General features: G+C 36.7%; 1 protein-coding gene across 2 annotated transcripts in view; it reads right to left on the bottom strand.

Annotated features, from left to right (window-relative positions):
* The window catches only part of LOC150084409 (ras-related protein Rab-20-like), a 258,891-nt gene that overhangs the window by 244,646 nt on the left and 676 nt on the right, over nucleotides 1-13,569 (bottom strand). The window lies entirely within an intron of this gene.

The raw sequence follows: 13,569 nt of genomic DNA, 5'->3' as shown, positions 1-13,569 counted from the left end.
AGAACTAGACAAACATTTGGCATGAATGGATGGGTGAAATGGGATTTTTTTAATTTTTTTTTTTGCTAATGCTGTATAAGCTTGCTTTCTTGCATCATATGCCTCTACTAATGTTAATGCTAAAATATTGTGAATTATCACTGCCAGTTCAATAGTGAATTTTGAGGCATAGTCCTATGCCTTGTGCAATTAATTTCTTAATTTTACTAATGTACACCACTAGGCATCTCTCATATTGTGGAATTATACTTCATAACTGGGTTGTCATGTTAGTAACACCAGGGTACCTACCAGAGGTGTATTGCTAAAAAAAAAAAAAAAAAAAAAAAAAAAGTACTGGAATGCTCGCTCTCCAGAAGACTATATAAGGCCAATCGATCCTACAGTAACTGAATCAGAATTCAGACTCACGGTTCATAGAACTAATTCTAGCATTCAGCTCATGGCGAATCAAAATGCAGTGTTTGTACGCATCACGGTATATCTCATTCACTGGATCTCTTTATCTAACACATTGTACTTTAGTAAGGAATGTTCAAGTTTCATCATGAAATTTATATTTTGGTTTTTAAATAAATTTTTAAAGAAATCTGTTAATTTTAACGATTATTATTAATATATATTTTTAGTAGTAATGGGTAAAATAGATATTCTCCCTCCCCTTTGATTATGCCATTTTTTCATAATATTAGGTGTATAAATTTAATGATTTTCTATTATGACATTTAGAAAAAATGTACCAGAACGTTGTTCCGGTGCATTCCAGCCTGAATACACCACTGTACCTACCCACCCACGGATGATAGGTCAATAAGCCTTGAAAGAGCATGCATCTGGGTGGTGGTATCCAACAAGATTAAGTAACATTAGTCTTCTACACTGATGAAGCATTACTTATTCAAGGTATTGCAATATCTTGGCTACCTGTTGTGACAGTTTCACAATATGAGATACAATTAAATTGATGCCATTCTTACTACTTTTTAGTTCACTATGAATGAAATATTGTGAATTACACTGCCAGTTCAATAGTGAATTTTAAAGTGTAATCCTATGCCTGGTCAATTAATTTCTTAGTTTTAATGCTTCATATAAATTGATGATGGAGGTGGCTTTGTGATCAACTATCTGTATGCAGAATTTTTAAATCTGTATTGGAATTTATAGTTCTGCCTTATGATCAACTCATATTTGTATTTCAATGACTGCATCTAAAATGTTAAAAAAAAAAAAAAAATCCTAAAATTATTCTTTTCTATCATACTAATTTCATCTTAATGTTCATTATAAAAAAAAAAAAAAAAAAAAAAAAAAAATGCTGTTGTGGGATGATCCTTGTTTTCTCAAACTGAAGTTCAATTTCAAATTTAATTGCCAACATTTCTGCATCCTCTAGAACACTGCTTTCCATTCTTTTCAGGTAAAAACCACTTATATTTGAGAAAGAAGCCATGAACCACTTATATTTGAAGTAGAATTCACAGACCCACAAAAAGATTCAACTAACATGCATATACAGTATATTAATAATTAATTTTTAAATACAATGATATGTAGTATACGTTAGTTTGTTATAGGTACATCTGTATTACCCATCAATGTAAATAGCATTGTTACCTACTGAAAAAAAAACAGTTTTATTGTTAAGTCCTGCAGACTACTTGTGGTCTAGAAAGCATTTATATTTTTCATCCATTCTACAATTTGTAAAGTATTATTGATTCTGAAAGCAGGTAAACATCTGGACTTAGTTCAAATTAACCACTTAGACAGCTTTGCTTGTAATTTTTATTTGGCTTGAGATGTTCGTATTAAAGAATTAGACAAACAAAGCTGCTTAATTCTTTGGTACTGTTGGATGGTTGAAGTGTGTAGTTTTTTTGTTTTTTTTCAACAGTCAAAACATTGATCCTGATGTCCTAATGTCCATTTCTCAACTCTTTACTTGTTTCTTGAGAATGAGATATAGTAGTAGTAGTAGTAGTAGTAGTAGTAGTGGCACTTGATGCAAGAAAGCAGTGTAGGAGCTTATGCAGCATCAGCCAAAAAAAAAAAAAAAAAAAAAAAAAAAAAATATATATATACTGTATATATATATATTTTTTTTTTTTTATTTGTTACTCTTTCAAATTTTATAGCCCTATACTTTAGTGCCTCAACTCTGAGTGCACATTAAGCTCCAAAGTAACTAAGGCTACACAGTGTCAGAATATCTTGTCTGTAATAGCAGTAGTGGCAAATTCTGCAAGAACAAGCTTATATAGAATCAGCAAAAAAAAAAAAAAAAAACTACACACTTCAACAATCTGTTTTACTCTTCCTTGAATTCATTCAACCCATCTACTTCCACAATATATGGAAGCCTGTTCCAACAATCAACCACCCACTGGCTGAAGGCAAACTTCCACACATTTATATTGCAACCATCATTCCTCAGCTTGAATGACTGCCCCTTGCATGTAGTCTAATCAAGAGGAAGAATGCCATTAAACATTCAGCTTATTCAATCCATTGAAGGCCCTTAAACATTTTAATCAGAACTCCCCATATCTGCCTAGTCTCCGGGAGCAGCAATTTGAGAACCAAAGATTTTCTTTGTTCCCATCGCCAATCTGTTTGCCCTTCTCCTCACTGATTCCAGTAGACCTACATCCTTGCTAAAGTGAGGCCTCCAGGCCTGTAAACAGTACTCACGATGCAGCCTAACCATCACCTTGTACAATGGGATAATCACCTCCTTATCCCTGCTAGCAAAGTTTCTGTATATCATAAACAAAACTCCATGAGCTGTCCTAGCAGCATGTCTGCAGCACTCAGAGAATTTCATATCTGACTAAAATAATTACCTGCAGTTTTTTTTTCATTTTCCACTACCCTGAGTGTAGTACCACACAGTTGATAAGTAAATCTGGCATTACTGCTACACATTTGCATTAACTTGCATTTGTCAATGTTAAACTTCAACTGCCATTTTTCAGCCCCATTGACCTAATTTTCCTAGATCTCATTGCAGTAGCTCACCCTGATTACTGTCATTAACCATGTCCACCTTTGTAATGTCCACAAACTTAGACATTAAGCCCAATATATCATCATTAATAAATATTGTAAACAATGGGCCCAGAACTGAAACCTGGGAGACTCCACTAATAACATTAGTCCAAGAAGAGCAGCACCCATTGACTAAACTATGCATATATCTGGAGCAGTAATTTTCCCTTAATATCACATTTCTTCAGTTTATACAACAATCTTTTAGGGGCAACAGTATCAAAAGGTTTCCTGAAATCCAAGCATATGATAAAATTTATTTTTTGCATCCAGTTCCTTGGTCACTGCATCATAGTATAGTAATCTATCAGTTTGGTTAGACAAGACTACCCCTTAATAAAACCAGTGGCAGCTTGTGACTCTGATGTTTGGGGGTGCTGCATCTTAAAGTTACATTAAATTGCCTTGGTTATAAGACATGTAGACACACACAGTAATAATAAATGTGACAAGTTTATAATAGGAAATATACATATATTAGATTAAATACATACAAATAAATATTATATGTATATAGCATATGGATTAGCTGCCTTCATCGAGACTTACAATATGCTTCAACGAATAAAGCAGCCCTGCTGATCGAACTTAGGAGTCTAGTTCCTGATCCTGTTTACACAAATATAATCCATAACTTGTGCTACCAAGCCGTCAGAGAATCTGAACACTATTGTACACATCAAAAACATAAGTTCGATGCTTTAATTAGTGAATCCCGTCAATTTCGTCATTAGCATAATACCTCTTCCACAAGTTGCACAGATTTTGTATTGAACCTGAGCAACAAACAGTTATCTACAGAAGAAGTAGACCTGTCGACTATGAAATTTGCTGTTCTCCCAAGAAACCCACCGATCACTGATATTGCCTTAGGCGTAGAAGCATGTTTAACACGTTTCCCTGAAGATGTGGCAAACACAATTCGCCTAAAAACTGCAGCAATTTTACATCACGCTTGCCCTGCTTCTTCCAATCTCAGCCACAAACAAATTTCTGCCCTTAAGACACTGAAATGAGACTCATCCATCGTCATCCTACCAGCAGACAAAGGACATCGAACAGTCGTAATGAACCGCACAGATTACGAGACAAAAGCCTTGCTGCTCTTGCAGGACACTTCTGTTTACCAGCCCTTAACCATTCCTCCCATCAAAGCCTTGGAACGATGGGAGTCGAAAGTGAACATCCTTGTCAACAGTTGGCTCAAACAGAAGAAAATAACAGAATCAACTCGTAATCACCTCTGTGCCTCCGGCTGCCAGATTCCACAATTTTACGGACTACCAAAAGTTCACAAAGAAGGCACACCACTAAGACACATTGTATCCTGTTGTGGCTCACCGAGTTACGAATTAGCTAAGTTTGTCGCGAGGCTCCTTTCTCCCCTAGTAGGCAAGACCACCAACACAGTCTCCAACAGTAGTGAGTTCGTAGAAAGGATCCGTACCATATCCATCTCACAAGATCAAGTTATGGCATCATTTCATGTAGTTTCACTTTTTACCTCCATCCCAGTAGAACTTGCCATCGCATGTGCAAAGCAACTCTTAGATAATGACGAAACCCTTGGCAGCAGAACCAAACTAACATCAGACGATATCTCCACCGCCCTCAGACTGTGCTTAACAGGCGGTGCAATCATGTTTAACGACTCCATTTACCAACAAGTACATGGCATAGCCATGGGTTTCCCCGGTTAGTTCGGTCACGGCAAACATCGCGATGGAGGAATTAGAGGGTCATGCATTTACAAACGTACCAGATCCCATTGCCTTTTGGTGTCAATATGGGGACGACGTGTTCGTAGTTATCCCCAGAAATTCAGGTGACCGAATCTTAGACCACCTCAATTCTCTGTCACCTTTCATAAAATTCACTATCGAGCTAGAGTCGGACAACACCATACCATACCATACTTAGACACCCTTGTCCAGCATGAGGACACGTGCTTGAAGACAACTGTCCATCGTAAACCTATGTGTGCTGGCCAATTTACCAACTTCCGGTCAGCACACACACGTAGCCATCTTCTTGCCACTGCACGAACCTTGCTAACTCGTGCCTGGACACACTCTAGCTCTGTAAATGAGAGGGGCACCGAAATCGCTAAAGTCAAGGCAGATCTTACGAGGTGTGGCTATCCCATCAATACGCTTGACAGGTGTGACCTACAGACACACGACCACGTAGCGACCAACAGAAACATCCAAGGTGATGATTCAACCACGAGCACCTTTATCCCATACTACCCAAACCTATCACAACAGGTTTGTAGAATCTTAAAATCACATGGGATAAAATGCGTACAACTGCCAGGCAGAAAATTACGATCCCTCATCTCCAAGGTAAAAACACCTGTCCCCACCCTACTACATAGCGGATTGGTCTACCGCATCTCTTGCCGTGACTGCACTAGCTGCTACATCAGGGAAACTGGGAGACGGCTCGAAAAACGCCTTTCCAAACACAAAAGAGCAATCCGCTTAGCGGATGTGGAGCACTCAGCTATTGCCGAACACGTTTGGGCCACCCACCACTACATTGACCCACACCGCGATGTTGTGATTGTGGATAAGTCCCGCCATTATCGGCGACGCGCCTGGTTGGAGTCGTTAAAAATCAAATGCTCCAATACCTCAGTGAACAGTGGTTGTCAAGTCCACCCTATCACCAAAACAGCAATCCCATCCATTGACAAATGCTGGCCACGTCCACATACATCACAGCCACAGGCTTCAATATCCAACAATTAATCACGCACTTCACGTACAAGATTGGCAGTACACTCCCTCATACTCCATTCTAACTGTCAGTTTAACTGAAGAAGGTTGACTAAACAACCGAAAGCTTTTATTTGTATGTATCTAATCTAATATATGTATATTTCCTATTATTAAACTTGTCACAATCTATATTTTTGTATCCGTTTTGCTCTGAGCAACTTAATAATAATAAGTTAAAAATACTACAAAACATTAACTAGACATTTACCATTAACAGACTAACTTTAATTTAAAAACAAAATCCACTCTTCAGTTTTTATATGTTGAAAATAGATTAATAACTTTCTCATTCAAGTCTGGTGCAGTGTTTACCAAGCTTTTCTCTATTGAAAGCATTACTTGAGCATTTAGCCTTTCCTGATCCATAGTGCTCCTTAAAAATGTTTTTATTCTTTTTAATGTTGAATGGCAGTGTTCTTTTTAATATTGAATGGCAGCGTTCTGGCTCTGAAGTAGTCATCGGAATGATCAAAAGAACTTATGAGTTTTGCAAATTCATCAAGAACTTCACCTAGCTTATTTTCTGAGATAAATTTCAGCAAGTCAGTTAATTTGCAATAATTATGTAGATCATGTCTGCTATAGAAAACTTGTAATTCCGTAAGAAGTTTCTCTTTCAATCATGGGATATGCCTCAGTAGTCTCCCGTACCTCTTCCATGGGCATATTCGTACGAAAAATAACCAAGTTCTCCTTATTAAACAATTTAGCAGCAATTAATTGCTTTGTAAAAGAATATCTCTCACCTATGTCAACACTTATATAGTCACATACTTCCTTTGCTTCAATCCTGCATGTTTTTGAAGGATTTTCACAGTACAGTACAACGAATTCCTGATTTTTAGAATGGCATTCTTAAAGTTTCTATATATTCATGTATTTTAACTGCCCCAATTTTTGCGTATATTGAAGTTCCATCTTGTAGGGGAAGATCGAGCAACACGGCTGTCCATATGCTTTCTGAGAACAGAGAGATACTGTGGTGATCAAGAAAAATGTTGGTATCGACATGAGGTTCAAAAAGAATATTCTTGAATCTCGGGGTACTACTTGCTGCATTTCTCATCATCAGATTCAGTTGGCGTGCATAGCAGTGAATAAAATGTGTTGTACACTTATTTTATTCTGAACTCCCCCTTTCTTGTCTTTCATCACATTTGCGCCATCAAATGTGTGAGCAACCAGTTTTTGAGTATTTCCTTCGAGGATTATCTCTAACTGATCTAGAATGCACTTCGATATTCCGTCTGCCGTTTGGTTTTCCAGAGTGAAAAAACCCCAAAAACATCTCCATTCAGTTCATATCTCAGAACAATTACCATTTGTTCATGTTCTGAAACATCTGTTGTGTCATCAGCGTAACAGCTACGAATCAAGCTTCTTTAATTTCTCTTTTTATTTCATCCCAGCATATTTGCAGAAAACAGTCAAGAATATCATTCTGAATAGTTTTTGAAATGCCTTTAAATGCTGCATTACTTTTTAAAATGGTTCTTTAAATTGGAATTAACATACAGGCGAAATTTATTAATCCTCTGAATACTCCTGGATTTTTAGAATCGTCTTTTTTGTCATGTCCATGTAAAGGAATTTCAAACTGTCCACAAAATTTAATGCAGTCTATTTTTTTTTAAGATAATACCTCATGATTCTTGGTAACTTTTCTGTTATGTTTGCAGATTGAAAGTCTGTAGGCCTCACTAAGCTGTTCTTTAATATTTATGCTTCCTAAAAGCGATAGTGAAATCACATTATCAATATGTTTCTCCGAACTCTCATGTTTGAGAGTTTTTTCTTTCATTTTGTTTATGTTTGTAAAGCCACTTTTTGTCCACATTGTCACCTCTGAACAGTAAACATGGAAAACAAAACAATGCATTTTTAGCATCACAACTACAAAGCCAACTTTTCCTTTGGTACCATTCAGTTTTAAAACTGCAAATATATTTCTTATTATTATTTATTCCCCACTGAGAAATTTGAATCTTTGGTGTGGGGTGGCCTTTTTTAATCACATTTTTTTCTTAGAGAGAATTGCGAAAAACTAAGTTGCTGAAGTTTATTCACTGTCATGCAATTTACTTCATGGGGAAGCATGGAGGCCATTATCGAATTAAATTTCACAAAATCGTGTGTCGTAGAAATAATGTTTTACTTACACATCACCTCATAATATGACTTCAACTTACTAAGTTCAAGCCCAATTTGCAATTAAGCTGTAATCACATAATTACGCTGTTGAATGTTGAGTATTGACTTAACACCAATATTATTTAGTTACTTAATGGGAATTCGGGCGAATAACAAGACACTGACATTGTGGCCACACACCTATCATGGTCAACGATGAAATCTGCACTGCATGCTCTACAGTGATGATTCATTTCACCTATAAAAAATGTATATTGTCAAGTTGCCAATGGCAATCAACTACCAGATATTCACTGGAATGCAAAATGTGTCACTGCCTGGTGTACAGTGAGGCCTACAGTTAATTAAACTTCAAAGTTGGAAACAATTTCTTGTTTTTATTCATTTATTATTGAAATTATTACAAGAAACAGAGGATGTGCATGCTCTATGCGGGTCCTGTTAATAAAAATATTCATTGCGTTGCATTGTTCTTCACAAAATTATTTCTTTCACTGTATATCTAAATTTAAATAGCTGGGGGGTGCTGCAGTGCCTATCCAGATGGTTCTGCATTGCTTCTTCAACTAATGACTCCATTATTTTCCCTGGAACAGATGTTAAGTCTTTAATTACTCATGCCACCTTTACTCAATTATTCATCTCCCTTTATGAACTGGGGATACATTTTCAGTCCATAGGGGCCTCACTTGAATCCAAAGATGCTCTAATTGGATAGATCCCATACACCCCAAGAGCCTCTTTTTTTTTTTTTATGTTCAGCTTGTACAATTCCCCTGCCACTTTCCTTTCAGTTATCACAAAGTCATTTAGCTCCCCACTGTACTTTGATAAACTTCAAGCATCCTGTCCCCTAAAGAATTCCTCATGAATAAATGTAGTTGCAAAACACCTATTCAATTTCTCAGCAATCTGAGCAGGTTCATCAACAGTTAATCCATTAACATCAAGTGGCCCAATGATTCAATTCTTTCCTTCTACTGTCAATATAAGCATAGAAGTCATTACTGCTTTTCTTTGCATTCTTTGGTAGAGACTTCTCATAATCTGCCTTAGCTTTTCTAAGTCCTTTGTGATATGATCACAGACTAAACTATAACCTTAAATTATAAGAGAAAACCGCATACCTTTTTAGTAGGACTGTAATTCTCTCGACACTCAATCATGGATGAATGTATTATTATATGAACCCACGCCACATGCTTAGTCTTAAATAAATCAAATTAAAAATAGCTACTAATTAAAATCATCATGTATTCAATTCTCATATCACACCAAGTGCACAGAGAAGAGCCACGGAAAGTTGGTGGCCACCAACCCCCCCCCACAAACAACTAACCAATATCGAATGCTACCATGAGAATTGAAAAAACAATTGCAAAAAATCTTAAAACCACGAAACAAATATTCATCAATTCAAACTTTAAAAAACCGTCTACAACTTCTTTTAAGTGACCAACTTATTCGGATTGTTTCAGTGTTCACAGGAAGTAAAAAGCCATTCGCAAATGATATCTCCCCTGTCTTATATAAAATTATCAAAACCTGACAAGATTATTTATATAGACCAACGTACAAATTACTGTTCATACATGCACGTTAGAGTCTACGATTCCGAAATATTATAAGGTCTGCATATTTTAAGAGTCGGCATTTAATCTCACTTCTAATGTTTCAGCAATTAATAATTTAAAATATTCCTGCTGTGTATTAAGGACTTTCGATTCATTAAAAAGGAACGAATTGTTTGTATATTGATAAATATTTGTTTCATGGTTTTAAGATATTTTGCGACAATTGTTTTTCAATTAACATGGTAGCAAGCGATATTGGTTGGTTGTTTGGGGGGTTGGTGGCCACCGACTTTCCATGGCTCTTCTCTATGCACTTGGTGTGATATGAGAATTGAATACATTATTTTAATTAGCAGCTATTTTTAATTTGATTTATTTAAGACTAAGCATGTGAGGTGGGTTTACATAATAATACATTCATCCACAATTGAGTGTTGAGAGAATTACAGTCCTACTAAAAAGGTAGGAGGTTTCCTCTTATAATTTAAAATTATAATAATAGGACATATTGGGCTTCATTGCTCTTTCAATTCTAATTAGACTAAACTGTATATCACCTGAAAATTTATATGCATCCCATGCAATTTTCTTCTCTGCCACTTGTCTCATTAGTTCATCTGAGGTCTATTGAGGTCTAAACCTTGAACAGGATTTCTTCGCTGGCATGAAAAGCCTAGTAGCAACCATGGTTGCTTCCCATTTAGAATTGGCTATTGGTAACATCATCAACAGTTGTTCCCACTGCATTCAATTTAAAAACTGTCTGAGACCACCACAGTCACCCTTATGAAAGAAAACGCCTTGAGTAGTTATGTCTTTAAATTCCGCATTAGTACACTGATCACTGCTACTCAGTGGGTTTTTACCTGCAGAGTCTTAATGCATATAAAATCATCACTGATAAGTAGATCAAGAGTATTGCTTTCTCTTGTTGTCTCTCTAACATGCTGCTGTAGAAATCTACAAAAATATTGCTAGTGTGAGTGACCAACCCACAAATTCCAGTCAACATCTGGAAAGTTAAAATCCCCCATTCCGATTTATTTGCCCGCTCTGTTTCTGCGTATAGTTGTTTGGCATACTCATCACAGTCATTAGGGCCTATAGCACACTCCTACTCTTTTTCCCACTGCTTGCATTGCACCAAACTGACTCAACATTGTACCGGTCACCCATGTCAACTGGATACACTGTGTTGCATTTAATATGCCGCTTAACTAGGAGCATAACCACCCCCCTTTTCCCATCCTGTCTGTATATGTTGTACTCCCTATGTTCAAATTCAGCATCACTTATGTCTAAATGACATGTCTCTGCTATCCCTATGTCTGCATATGATGACTTAATACTTCAAATTAATCAAGCTCCTTACAATGCTCCTTGCATTAGTGTACATGCAAGTATACAAGCACATGTTTTCTTACTCTTAGTTTCCCTAATACAGCCCATGTACTTACTTGTTCCATGTTGACTCCCTGCAGTTCTTGAAATTCCTAACACTTTGCTTTGTGTCCTTAAAAGATATTTACTCTACAAAGTCACCTACTTTTGCCTCCCCACCTGAAATACCCTGGTCCTATTCCATCTTGCACAATACATTTCCCTGACAGTAGAGTAACCGACAATAACCATCTCCTGTGGGCCCAGCATGTTCTGCCTTGGAGACTGCCGCTGTGTTGTCTGATGTACAAGTGTGGGTTCTGACATTGAGTTGGGCAGCTAACAGCTCGATGGGCCCCCATTTTAATTCTTTAAGAATACTACCCTACTCTTCAAACTCTAATAAACACCCATCAAACACTGAGTTGGCACATTATTTTTTTACACTCTCTGCACTGAATATTCACAAGCTGGCTCTTGGCTGTATCATGTCCTGTTCCAGAAATGTCGACAAACAATGCACAAGTTGCACATTTTGTTAGACCGTGATTCATAGGAGAATTGGCCCCTTTGGTTCTCCCTTGAGCTGTAGCACTCCCACTACTTTGTACTCTAGTCTGGGGCATGATTTCCGTTCAAGTACAATTTAATTGATCAACAATGAAAATTAATAAAATTAATCAATTAACGAACAATACTACACTAAGCTAATAGATTCCTAAATGCAGCGATATATCTTACACTATCAAGTTTCATGTTATATTTTAAGCTATCAAGTTCAAGGTATACATTACAATCACTTTTAAATGTCAAAAATAGGGGGGATGCCTCAGAGGGGGTTGTGGCCCAATATGGCCAAACGATTTAACTACAACAGTCATGAATGAGCCACGCATTTTTGTGACACATTATGAGCTCAATCCAAATTGAACAACGCAACTTCAGCTGTATTTCATTATTTTATCTATTCAATTACCCACGTTGTGACTAATCCTACTAGTTTTTAAAACCATAAATAGAGTTGATAATATGAAAATGACCACATCAAATACTGCAGTCTCAGAACACCATACAGAAATTGTTACGTACAGCAGACTTTTGAAATAATGGCTCCTTCGGGGATTCAAGGTGCATTATTTTGATTTTTCCATTCTCTAGAAAGTTTTATTTTAATATATTTAATGCAGAAATAATGAGGCCAAATAAGAAATAGAGATATTAATAATGCAATTTTATTAACTGCACATAAAACACAAATGTGTTGATGATTCAGCGTTATATTCTGCCATTAATACACTGCTGCTTACACTCCATTCTATTTTCTTTATTATATCAAGTTTAGTTTGTGCGGGTAATACAGTGGTACCGTCACCCCTACACCAGGTGGAAAAGGCTTGGGTTCAGAACCCGTCGATGACAAAAGGAACTTTTATAGGCTTTTTCACTCCGTGACTGAGTTAGTGGGTCTCAGGCATATGTAGCAAGGTTCCCTCCCTTGCACAATTTACAGACACAATATACATGGGTGTATAAATTAACATTCCTGGTGATCCTAATGTAATAGTTTGGATTATATCAAATTTGTCATTAAGCTTTAATGTCGTTCTTTTGTTCTCTGTGTGAGGTTTATTAACTTTAGAGGCTTTTAGTGAGAGGTTTTTAATTTAAAATAAATGAAAAACAGTGGTATAATCATGATATCACTACAGAATTCACTTTGACAGTGGCAAACGTAAACAAATACAGTAATCGTGTGACTTGCCGTTTTTCTTTTTTCGGCACTGCTTAGGCCTGACGTAGCCCAGTGGTCAGGGGTGAGAGTGCATAGCACGCGTTCCTTGAGTGGACCGGGGTTCAAGCCCGTGACTACTAAATACGATAAATATTTGTATTGAAGATTTATTGTAAACTCTACTGACTTGGTTGTCGTGCCGGAGTATAAACAGAAAATTTATTTTTTTTATTTTTGCATGACATCTGCGCTGTATGTATATCCGATCTCAATGTGCCGTTATTTCGACAGTTTGTTGAACTAGCATTAGCAGAGGCATATGATGCAAGAAAGCAAGCTTATACAGCATCAGACAAAAAAAAAAAAAAAACTTTCCCATTCACTCCAAATGTTTGCCTAGTTCTGCCTTGAATTTATTTAAGCTGTCAACTTCTACAATGACAGATTAGGAATATCTGAAATGATTAAGTTAAAAAAAAAAAAAAAAAAAATTTACTAAACTCACTATGGATGACTAGGGCAGGGCTGACATTATGAATGTGTCAGTAGTGTAGGATCTTACTGTTCTGTGTACAGGTGGTCAATCAATTTTTTCCCTAGGGAAAGAAAGCAAAACAGGGAGCAATATAACGATGACAATATGTGATCAGCAGTAATTTCAAATTAGGCTCGAATTTAGCATAAATTTATCTCGAATTTTTAAGCATTTGTTCAAAACAGTATTTTTCCAATTTACTCATGCTGTAGTGCCAGATCCATGAGGAGGACAACTGCCTCTTCCAGTATTTCCACTTCCAACTCCTTTCTTCTTCGATTCCCCTACAACGACCACTGAGTAAAATGGGGTTAACAGTTCAGAAACAAGCTGCAACGTGACGGACTTGTTATCGAACCGCTA

This window comes from Mastigoproctus giganteus, chromosome 6 (assembly GCF_048544385.1).
Source record: "Mastigoproctus giganteus isolate SK-2022 chromosome 6, ASM4854438v1, whole genome shotgun sequence".
In the NCBI taxonomy this organism is placed as follows: Eukaryota; Metazoa; Arthropoda; class Arachnida; order Uropygi; family Thelyphonidae; genus Mastigoproctus; species Mastigoproctus giganteus.
Note: the sequence above shows the minus strand (reverse complement) of the source record. Positions and strands in the feature narration are given on the sequence as shown.